At 46.6% G+C, this 12,072-nt stretch overlaps 1 protein-coding gene across 9 annotated transcripts in view; it reads left to right on the forward strand.

Annotated features, from left to right (window-relative positions):
* Positions 1-12,072, forward strand: part of LOC140402859 (ena/VASP-like protein) — a 421,629-nt gene that overhangs the window by 329,076 nt on the left and 80,481 nt on the right. The gene's annotated exons all lie outside the window — the stretch shown is intronic.

Below are 12,072 nucleotides of genomic sequence, written 5' to 3' on the forward strand. Positions count from 1 at the left end.
GTGAGGCAGTGGTGGGAGGGAAAAGGGACAGAATGAGTTAGGATGGAGGAAAAATCCTGGAGGGGATCCAGCCTGCGGGCAATGGTGGCGGCAGCCTTACCACGACACTAAAGAGATACGCGGAGAGCCTAGTTGTACAGTCCACGGTGAAGGTGTGGAACCAACTGAGGAGGCATTTTAGAATAGAGGAGATGTCGGTGTTAACGCCGTTGTGCGTAAACCACGGATTTGAGCCAGGGAGCAGTCAGCCAATATGTACAGGAAGTGGAGAGAAGTGGGGCTGGTGAGGGGGAGGGATCTATACCTGGAAGAGAGGTTTGCCAGTGTAGAGGAACTGAAGGAGGGTAGGGCTCCCAAGAGGAAGTGAGTTTAGATATTTGCAGGTCAGGGACTTTGCATGGAAGGCCTGGAAAGGGTTTCCCAAGTTACCGAAGTATGCCGGCTGCTGCTCCCGGACATGGAAGAGGAGGGCAGGATCGGAGACATATATGGATGATTGGAAGAACAAGGGGGTGAGCAGGTGGTGAAGACTAAGGAGAAGTGGTAGGGTGAGCTGGGAGGGGAGATAAATTGGGGAGTGTGAAGTGAGGCACTACGCAGGGTAAACCCGACCTCCTCGCCTGATACAGTTTAGGGTGATACACAGAGTGCGCATGACTCAGGCAACGATGAGTGGGTTTTTCCAGGGAGTGGCAGACACATATGAGAAGTGTGGGTGGGGACCAGCAAACCACACACATATGTTCTGGGGCTTTGAGAAGTTGGAGAGATATTGGGTGGAAGTGTTCACGACACAAACAAATATGGTGGGGGAGGAGGTTGGGCCAGATCCTATGTTGGCGATATTTGGGATATCGGAGAAGCCGGAGCTGATGGAGGGGAGGAAGGCCGACGCTGTGGCCTTTGCCTCTCTGGTGCCCGGCGAAAGATGTTCTTGAATGGCGGTCGGCAACGCCTCTGGGGGTGGAGGCCTGGCTAGGAGACTTATATGACTTTCTCCGTTTGGAAATAAAATTGAATATGAACTGAGGGGTGCAGAGGTGGGCTTCAAGGCAACATGGGGGCTGTTCGTGGCCATGTTTGAGGAGCTGTTTGTCACGGGAGGGAGGGGTTGTTGGGGTGAAAATAGGGAAAACTGTATCCAAACTGTAAAATTGTAGAATGGGGAACATGTTCCCCGGACTGTTTATGTTTTGTAACTGTTTGAATAAGTTTGGAATAGAAAACATTTTTAAAAATTATATATGCAGCTTCTAGTACAGGCAAATGTGCCTCCTATAAGCCTAAGTGACCGTCTTAAATTGGTCATCCCCCTAATTCTGAGCACACTGAGGATTATTTGGTTTGCTCCTCATCATTCCTGATCTTGAAAAGTCCCCAGTGGTTAGACCAATCTACTACACATGAGATATCCATTGCACCTCCAGTGGCAATGGTACCAGAAACACATCAACAGTCTCTGAGGAACTTCCACCTCCAACTACGGTGATGGTACACACATTGTGAACATACTGCACTTTCCAGCCAGTGGGCCAAACCTACAAGAGATGCTGGAACCTGGCAGCAGTTGCACACCATCAACAGCAAAAAGCATAGGTGAGCATGTTACTCAGTCCTCTTCTTCTTGTCACAGGAATGCTCTCCCTCAACCTCAGAGAGCTTCCTGACGCCGTAAATGGAGAAGAAACAATGAAAACCACCGTCAAGTAGACAAATACCATTTTTGTCCACCCTGCAAGAAAAGGTCGAGTAACAACAGCCATTCATCACCAAACCAGCCAAGCCAGCCAGTTGCGGTTTAACCTCAAAAAAATGTAAGAAACGGATGAAACTATAACTAAACACCAGTCTAACCTTCAAGCCAACAACAAGAAAAGCAACAGCAGAGCCTTCCACTCTCCCGACAGGACAGCAAATGAGATGTGGAATGGCTATAAAGAGGCTGCCTGAACATCTAACATCAAGGACTTGGAAGGGAGATATGGGGTAATGAGGATTATGTCAATGTTGTTAATCTTAGTTCTGTAATATCAACAATGTGACAATAGCATGAAGGTTGCAACAGTAACGTTGATGCACAAAACTTATACAATATAAGACTTGGGAATAAACTAAAGTAACTCTATATCCATGTGATAAAACCTTGGCGGGAGCTGTAGAAAGGCCTGGTACATAAAAGGTTAATGTGGGACTGAGTACATTATCGCCCACACAGTAATAGATGAAGAGCCCTAATCCAGAGCTATAGTGAGTCTGGAGATGGGTTAAGACCTAGAATGGGATACCCTCTACTGTAAATATATACCGAGCTATGAGTTGCAGCAGGGTAGTGTCTGGGAATTCTGTGGTAAGCAACTCACTTCCTAGCTCTGCCATCTACAAGGCACAAAGCAGGAGTGTGATGGAATACTTTCTACCCGTCTGGATGAGTACAGCTCCAATAACACGTAAGAAGCTTCAAATTATCCAGGGCATTATCCACTGGATTGACACTCCATCCATCACCTTAAACATTCACTCCCTACACCACTGGAACAAGTGGCAGCAGTGTGTACCATTAAAAGACGCTCGACATCAGCCCACTGGGTTCCTTCGACAGCACCTTCCAAATCCACAACAGGCATGTGGGAACACGACCACCTGCAAATTCTCCTCCAGGTCACACACCATTCCGACTTTATTGCTGTTCCTTCACTGTCACTGGGTCAAAATCTTGGAACTCCCTTTTTTAAAAATAAATTTAGAGTACCCAATCATTTTTTCCAGTTAAGGGACAATTTTAGCGTGGCCAATCCACCTTCCCTGCACATTTTTGGGTTGTAGGGACGAAACCCATGCAAACACAGGGAGAATGTGCAAACTCCACATGGACAATGACCCAGAGCTGGGATTGAACCTGGGACCTCGCCGCCGTGAGGCAGCAATGCTAACCACTGTGCCACCGTGCTGCCCGGAACTCCCTTCTTAACAGCAGTGTGGGTGTACTTCCACTACTACAGATGGCAGAGATTTGCAGCATCTTGAGTTTACACAGATAAAGGATGGGAAGCCAGCAAGGATGTCATGCCTAGAAGGTAAATTAGGAAAGCTAGTGATCTCTATAGGGCTTCCAAGCTCTTTCCTTTGTTGGCCACATATTTGTGTACCATGGAACCTCAATATGGTTCCATAAATTTACTTAAATCTTACATTACTGATGTAAACGTATTTCAATGCTCAGATCACTTATGAAGCAACCATGCTAAGAAAAGCCTTTCTAAACCTCCAGACCCAATATTCAAGCAGGATAACCAACTATGACTGAATGACTTGGCTTCTGAGGCCTGAGTTGCCAGGATCAAGGATTGCATTTGGTATATGGCACCCACCTTAACATCCCTGATCTATATTTCCCCGATAACAGTTCATTAATGGGCTGTTCTTATTCTAAAACCAGGACTGCTTCATACACTCTGCAGAGAAACGGTGTGTAATCTCCATGGGGTGCAGACATCGCCAGAATAGCACTTTTTTATTCTGTTCCCAGCTCATGGGATTCACTGGCAAGGCTAGCACTTTGTTGTTCATCCCTTGTTGCGAATGTGGTGAGGAAGCTGCCTTGAATGCTGCAGTCCATCTGGTGAAGGTAGCCCCACAATGCTATTAGGGAGGGAATTCCATTGTTTTGACCCAGTGGAGTCTGATCTAGGATCACTAAGAGAGTTTGACTGGGATATTCTGTATAAAGCATGGAAATTGCTCTTTCATCTGAAAAAGCTTGTGAGACCTGCTGTGACTGCTGAAAGAAGAAACTATTTGTCACTGGAAGGGAATGCAATGATGGATTCTTTAGAAATCACAGAGGAGCTTGAGTCTAATTTGACTAACATTACAGTTAAGTGGAACCGTCAGATGGGAATGTGTTTGTGAAAAAGTCCTGTGAACTGGATTTAAAACAAGCTCTGAAGACGTTGAGAGGGGGTAAGGTGCTGGGGACTGATGGATGTTTAGATACTATCCCAGGTATCTCTAAATTTGACCCCATGTGGTTAAATAAAATTTAAAAATTGATGTTAAAATAATACATTTTATTTTATAAATGTATATTATTCCCTCGGGGATGATAAAGCAATGGAGAAAATAGTTATAGTACAGGGCAGGCATTCTCATCATTCTGGCTTTCACATGTCCCTCTTTAATCAGCTTATCCTATTACTACTTCTGGTGGATTTGTTTAGACCAAGGGGGGATTCTCTGTTACCTGCTGCCGGTAGCGGATTTCCCAATCCAACAGAGAATAGAGCGCAGTCAAAAATTGGGATTGGTACAGTCCCCCGCCAAAGTCGGCAGCAAGCTACACACCCCATGCCAGCGGCACCATGCAATTGGCTCATTTGCATCTGATTAACGGGCTGGAAGCCCGATTCACCAGCCCCCAGTGATGCCCCAGCCCTCTCAGCCGGGATTCACGTGGGCTTGGATTGGTGCAGGTATTTTCAAGCAAGGCCCTGACGCGGTGAACCTCACATTGGGTCAAGGGGTCAGTGCATGGCGGAGGTACCCCTCAAAGCCCATCAGAAGGCCCACCTCCCCACCGCCCCCAGAACTCAAATCCTGCCTTCCTGCCCGACCATCGCCCGCCCCTCTATCAGACCTCCATAGTGGACCCCATCAGAATCTCCCATCAGACCCCTCCCCCCCCCCCCCCAGCAGAGACCCCATTAGTCAGCCCTGCCTAAAAGCGGAACAGCAGTCCAGGCAGTGGAGTGAAAACCCGCTGCATTTCATTTACCCTTCCCAAACATCTGCCTCAGACAAAAATGTTCAAAGCAACAGCTGTTACAAGTGTCAGAGGCTTCCTCCAAAGCCATTCAAAGGGCTTGAAATCCCTTGACAGCATTCGAAACACAAATCTTCCATTCAATTTCACAGCAATACATTGCATTGGCCAGTGATTAACAGTTTTAGTACTCCAGAGACAGCTGCTTGGTGACTGTTGATCTGTCTCCCTTCACGCTTGAATGCATTACCCTGCTTTGATGCTAACCACAATGTTTATAACTTCTCTTGCTTTGATCGACAGTTCTTCACCACATCAAAAGCAACTAAGTGCTTGAAGTGCACTTGGCTTTGGAGGAAGCCTCTGATACCTGTAACAGCTGCTGCTTTAAACACTTTTGTCTGGGGCAGCAGATGATAGGGAGAAGTTAGTTAAAATGCAGTGATTTTTCACTCCACTGCCTGGTCTGTTTTTCAGCTTTTCGGCAGGGGTGACTGGTGGGTCCCTGTTGGGGAGTGTATCGGGCCACCCTCATGCATGCGTGCTTTGGGAGGGGTGAACCATTATTCCCTGTGATGCGGGAGTGGGGGGGGAGCGGGGGGTGAGGATGACCCTTCTTGTCAGCGGAGGGGAGGGCAGGATTTGCATTGTGGAGGACTCGCCACCAGACCTCTGTATCGGGCTGCCCACTCAAAATGCCAGACAGATACCGGGATTCTGACTTTGCATATTACAGATGATATTTTAAACCTATTTAGTGGATGAATAACATGACTTTTTAAAGAATCTTTGAAACCTGCAAGCTCTCCTCCATGCATAAACTCTGTATGGAAAAGGAGAGGGAATCCCACCTGGGCACCACTCCTAGTGCCAGCAGTGACCAGTTGTGAGACTCCACTGGTGGGAGAGCACTTAACCACCAGAATGGGGAATCCAGTCCTAAATTTGGGGGAGTATGGAGGGTTGCGGAACTTAGGCCCAAGAAAAGAGTGATTGAAAGATTAAGTTTAGGTTCAGCTGTTAAAATGGGAGTCTGAAGAGAAAAGGAATGAGTGACAAATATCAGGGGCGGGATTCTCTGCCCCCCCCCCCCCCCCCCGCCAGGTCGGAGAATCGCCGGGGGCTGGCGTGAATCCCTTCCCCACCGGTTGCCGAATTCTCCGGCACCGGTGATTCGGCGGGGGCGGGAATCGCGCCGCGCCGGTTGGCGGGCCCTCCCTGGCGATTCTCCGGCCCGGATGGGCCGAAGTCCCGCTGCTGGAATGCCTGTCCCGCCAGCGTGGATTAAACCACCTCTCTTACCGGCGGGCTCCGGGGTCCTGGGGGGGCGCAGGGCGATCTGGCCCCGGGGGGGTTACCCCCACGGTGGCCTGGCCCGTGATCGGGGCCCACCGATCCGCGGGCTGGCCTGTGCCGTCGGGGCACTCTTTTCCTTCCGCCTTCGCCATGGTCTCCACCATGGCGGAGGCAGAAGAGACCCCTTCCACTGCGCATGCGCGGGGATGCCGTGAGCGGCCGCTGACGCTCCCGCGCATGCGCCTCCCGGCAATGTCATTTCCGCGCCAGCTGGCGGGGCACCGAAGGCCTTTCCCGCCAGCTGGTGAGGCGGAAATCAGTCCGGCACGGGCCTAGCCCCTCAAGGTTAGGGTTCGGCCGCTCAAGATGTGGAGGATTCCGCACCTTTGGGGCGGCGCGGTGCCGGACTGATTTGAGCGTTTTTGGCGCCGGTCGGCGGTATTCGCGCCGATTACGGAGAATTTCGCCCCCAGAAATCAGTATGAAAAAATGAACATAATTGTGGTGTCCAAATGCAAATGCTGCAAACAAAACTTAATAGTTTAACTGCACGTAGTTTTATGGCATAGGAAGATAGAAGTGTCAGCAGGATTCATCATTGTACTATATTTCTGTCCGCCATTGTTTGCATCTTTACTTTCTTATCTAGAAACTGTGCAAACATTAACGGAAAAGCATCTGAATAATCCCAGTGCGATTTGAAGTAAATTAATCTTAAATTCACAAGCAGTTTCTGCCTGTATGTTATCAGGTGACTAGATATGATTGTCCAATTCCTTTCTGTGTGAATAATTTTTGGATTATTAAAGGGGGTTGATGGACAAAATGAAATTGTAATGTTACTTAAGAGAATGGAGGGTTAGGGGGATAAGGCAGAAGAGTGGAGTTGAGGATTATACCAGATCAGTCATGTTCTCATTGAATGGTGGAGCAGACTCGATGGGCCGAGTGGCCTACTTCTGTTCCTATGTCTTATTGTCCCTGAAGCTAACCAAACTATAGATCATGGAATGGAATACTCTTACTGAATCCATGCATCACGGTATAATTGAACCAAAATTGTTTACTCAGGAACCTTGGGAGTGATTGTACAGGAAATTAGCTGCACCTAATTAAGTAATTATGAATTTGAGGGAACATTACAAAAACAGTATGAGTATTGAGATAAGAGTTATATGGATTTCTAATTTCTATGTCAATTATTAGGAGTGTTTCCAAGTTCCTTTACTCTGTTTATTTTGCTGAAAGCCTTATTGTAACCTGTTCTTTGCTGAGTTAATGATTGGACCTCAGCAACATAATGCTCTGGGTCCTGGTTGCTTTATTGGGGCAGAGATGTGGGCCAGTATTCTCTAACCATTCACTGGCAGGTGGTGGATTCTCTGGTTCCGACAGCAGTACGTCCCTGCCAAGGATTTCTGGGTGGCGTGGGGTGGCTTCAATGGGAAATCCAAATAGTCAGATAATTAAAATAATCTACAATGTCTATCTTATGCTCCTGCTTTCACAATTAACATGAAGTAAAAATGAATGAACTGTGGTCAAACACACCACACTGCAACTTTAATGGCAGGTGCGACCAAGACAGGACCCACAGAATTCTCAGCAACCCATCCAGATGTCAGTGCCCTCTGTATGTCACAAAACCTTGTTAAAACTCAGTCTCCTTCATAAGGGATTCCAACTCTTCATTTTTGAAGATCTTGCCTCTGAATTTCCGCAAAAGCCGCTCCAACTAGCACTGCAATAATGGCTGCTCACCAACCAATGGTCCAATCTCTTCTCCTGAAATTGCATCCCATGGGATCCACAAAACTGCACTCCTGCCTCTAATTGCTGGCACAATTCTAACTCTTTAGCAGTCCACTAACTTCACTAAGTTGGCACTACATCTGGATTCCCCCAAATTCCAGGTTCCAGGCTGCATTGAGCTATAAATGACTCCCAGAGTTTCTCAAAGGTCCGAACTGCAACCAACAGCTGCATTAATGTCTCCCAGGGCTTTTTCAGATTTTTCCATTAAACCAGAGTATTTATTAACATTATGTTAGTTGGCATAGCCAGCACCTGTTTCAAATCAAATCACTGGGTCTATATGCTAATATCTTTCCACATAGAATCAGGATCAAAATGAAGACATCATTCTGAAATGCACAAGAATATTGTGATGAAGTTAAACTATTAGGATTTGGCTACCATTATTCCCGTGGAAAGGCAACTTTATTCAGTTGAACTTATTGTCAATTGAATTTATTGGACTAGTAATCCAGGGACACAGAATAATGATCTGGGCACCAGGCTTCAAATACCATCAGGGCAGGTGATGTAATTTAAACTCAATAAGATATCTGAAATTGCCGACTGTCGGAAAAACGCATCTGGTTCACTAATGTCCTTGACGGAAGGAAATCTGCCATCCTTACCTGGTCTGGCCTACAGGTGACTCCAGACCCACAGCAATGTGGTTGACTCTTAACTTCCCCCTCACGGGCAATTAGAGATGGGCAATAAATGCTGGCATAGCCTGCGCTGCCCATGTCTCATGAACAAATTTTTTTTTTAAATTCTCTACTGAGAGAAATTTCAAATAGTTACAAGAAAGTCAACTATGCTAGCTATAGATTTGGTCTTAAAATAACATCTCCTCCCTCACAAGAGCATTTAGATCGAACATAGATATCTCAGAATAAAATATACATGGTAAACTATAGTAGAAATTAATTCTCTGAAGAATCAATCTCTTTCAGAACAGAATCCTTCAATGAAGAATTCTAATAAATTTAAGTTCCTGAGGCTTTACAAAGTGAGATTACATTTTTTAAAATATTTTATTATAAGCCTAAATTTTGAATTACATTATATTAATGGTTAAAATGGAGGTGATTTTAAGCCTGCGTTCGCCATCAAAGAGAATGGTGACACAGGCGGAAAATATGGAAATGCGATTCTCACCAGCGACATCGCGTTTCCCAATTTTCCATGCTCCTCGTCGGTGACGTCACGAGGTTCATGCCCGCAAAGAGCGGGAACCTCATTTTACAGGTTTAACATACATTTTAAAGTCATTATCCAGCCCCCTGTCACATGATCCCTCCTCACTGAATATTGAAACATCACCAATGTGGCGGTAATATTAGCAAGGTTTACAACAACAACGGGGTTGAAAGAGTAAGTGTAATTGCTATGGGGGACATGCCCCCGGCACAGATTGGCACGGCAACGGGTACTAACCTGGCAGTGCCAACCTATGCCGAGTGCGTCCTCTGGGCAGCTCCATGGGAGGCATTCCCCGTATGTGTTTAGGGTGGGCTGACGACTGTGTGGTGGGAGAGTGCCCTCAAGACTGAGGTGTTGGGTCGGGGTGGCGGGCGTGAGGGCTGTTGCCCCTATGTGTGTAAGGGGGTGGTGGTGAGAGGGGGTCGTCCTGTTGCCTGAAAGGGGGGGGTGGGTTGAGAGGGAGTTGTCCCAGCGCCTGCAAAGATGGGAGTACTCCAATGTTGGCATTGTGGAGGGGGGGAGCCCTGAGCCCTGTCACTTGTGCTGCGGTGTGGTGGAGGGGGGGGAGAGCCACCGATGCTTGTGTGAGGGGTTCTAATGAGTACGTGGTGGGGGCTGTGGACTGTTTAGTTCCTGTGCTGATCAGGGCGCCCTTTGAAGATGGTGCCCTGATCCCTGTGGTGCCAGCCTTGCCGGTTCTATGAGGTCCCATCCTGCCAGAGTGGTGGTGAAAATCCTGCCCACTCATTCCATTTTCTGAGAGAGACTCATGGGGTGGGATTCTCTAATCCCGCGGCAGAGTGTAAAAACGACAGCATGAATGGGCAGAGCCGAGGATTCATTCTGGCCCCTACGGAGAATCGACGCCATTGGCACTTATTCCTGATTCCTAATGCACACACAAAATACAAAATACTTAAACTATCTCTATTTCCTAACACTATATGGAGAATTAATATATTCATAGTTCGTTCTGGGGAATGCAACACTTTTCGATTTTTGTCACCTGATCTTAGCATGAAGCACAGGCAGGTCTGATATAGCATAGGTCATAAATATGGTAGTGCTTCCCCTAGTCTGAACCAGTCTTCCCACCAACCACAGAAGAACACTATTAGCTTAATATAAATCATAAGATTTCCCACACTAACCACCCCTGCAGTCCCTGAATAAGACTGTTCTGTTGGCATGTCCAGATACCTGAGAAATGTGGAAGCCTGAATTCACGTAGCAATCTAAAGCAGAGGAATACCGAAAGGAGGGGTTGAAATTCTGGAGGTGGATCCTTGGTGAAAGTATCGAGAGAGAAAGCGTTATTCAGGAGAAGATTCCAAGATGTGTTCCTCGAGAGTGGAGTTTGGAAACCCTCATGTGAAAGTCAGAGTTCCAGTGGGACCAGTTGGCTCACAGTGTGACAAGCGGCTGGGGGGAATTGTGAAATCCATAGAAAGTGAATTGGGTGACATCGGTCACTTGTTTTCAGTGTGTTGTGTCTGACCACATTTTACTTTTGGTTTACATGGACTGTGTACTTGCTGTGAACATTAGAGTATAAGATAAAGTTTGTGTAATCCTTATAAATCTGTATATATCTGTAAAGGTATAATTGGGGTGAAGGAGTGGTGTATTATAGTTAATCTTTTCTTGTTTAATAAATGTTTTATTCTTTCGTTAGGGAGTCCTGCGACTCTGCTCATCCAACTCTCTAAACAAAAAATAAAAGTTAGAACCTATTAATACGGGTTCCACCCTGGAGTCTGACTTGCCCAATAGTACTGTCAGCTGGGATTGTAACAATAGCCTGTTATATTTTTAGAATCTACATGAATGCAAGGTTGCTATTTTATTAAACTGAGACAAATTGTAGGTTTCTAATTCACAATGAGATGTTGTTTTTCATCTACACTACATCTCAGAAAGATTGGTATAAATAACCATTGAAATGTGCTAAATCCTCCTTTAGACCAGTAATTGGCTAAATCGAAGGGTTTGTTCTGATGGATCAATGTCAGTTCCAAGTAATACCTCTTTTTATGGGATTATTGCTGTACAATGTTAGAAACAGATCAAATGTAAAAGCTGATATTAATTCATAGTCCTGGATTTATAAGCTCCATCACCCAATGAGAATGGTTCCTGCTGGGTGGGAGAGATTTAAATTTTAAAAGGTTTTCTCACGGCTCCTACTAGCCAATTTTCCCAGCTGCCATAATTTTTGTACTGGTGAATCTTGCAGTTGATGAAGCTTCTGGGAAAGGAAAGCAGATCAAGGCCTACTTAACATCTTAGAATTAGGTCACAACCTAATTTTAACCGTCGCCAGGGGAATTCAACACTGTCTGCAGCCCTTCAGCAGAAGCAATGGGTGGAATGTAATGCCCACCCAGCAGTGAGTTTGGAGGCAGCAAGCTTGGAGGCAGGGGTGGCATTTAATTGGTCGGGAGGATTTGCGAATGGCTTTCCCACCTGGATATGAGTTATCCTATCACGCTGGTATTCAATCAACTTGCGGACCTCCAGAGGGGATGCCTCCTTCAACGGCACTTGAAAGGCTGATCGAGGTACTTAACAAGGGGGAATGTGGGTGTTGGTGTTACCCCACCGCTCCCATGACCCCCACCCGGTGACCCCCATCTCACTCTCACTCGCCTTTGGCCTGACTCCTTCATTGATTCTGGGGGGGGGGGGGGTGACCAGCCGCTGCTCTCGGTGGTACTGATGGCAATGGAGAGCTTCCAGTATATAATTGGGCAGTAGATCATCAGTTCTCAGGCTGGGATTTCTACACCCAGGTCCTTAATCCAAGGAAAGGCCCAACCCTGGCCACTTAAGTGCTTGATGAGCACATAATTCCGGCTGGTCCTCACCAACAGTGGTAACCTTGTATTCTTGGCAGTTCTCTAGCCACCAGAAGGCAAGATCCCTCCTTTCACAATCATTAATTCCACCCACTATGTGAGGAGCTGAGTGGTCAGAAGAGGCCAGGATAAGTTCAGAAAACCTTGTGGTCCAGGAGTTGC

Source organism: Scyliorhinus torazame, chromosome 2 (genome assembly GCF_047496885.1).
Source record: "Scyliorhinus torazame isolate Kashiwa2021f chromosome 2, sScyTor2.1, whole genome shotgun sequence".
Taxonomy (NCBI): domain Eukaryota; kingdom Metazoa; phylum Chordata; class Chondrichthyes; order Carcharhiniformes; family Scyliorhinidae; genus Scyliorhinus; species Scyliorhinus torazame.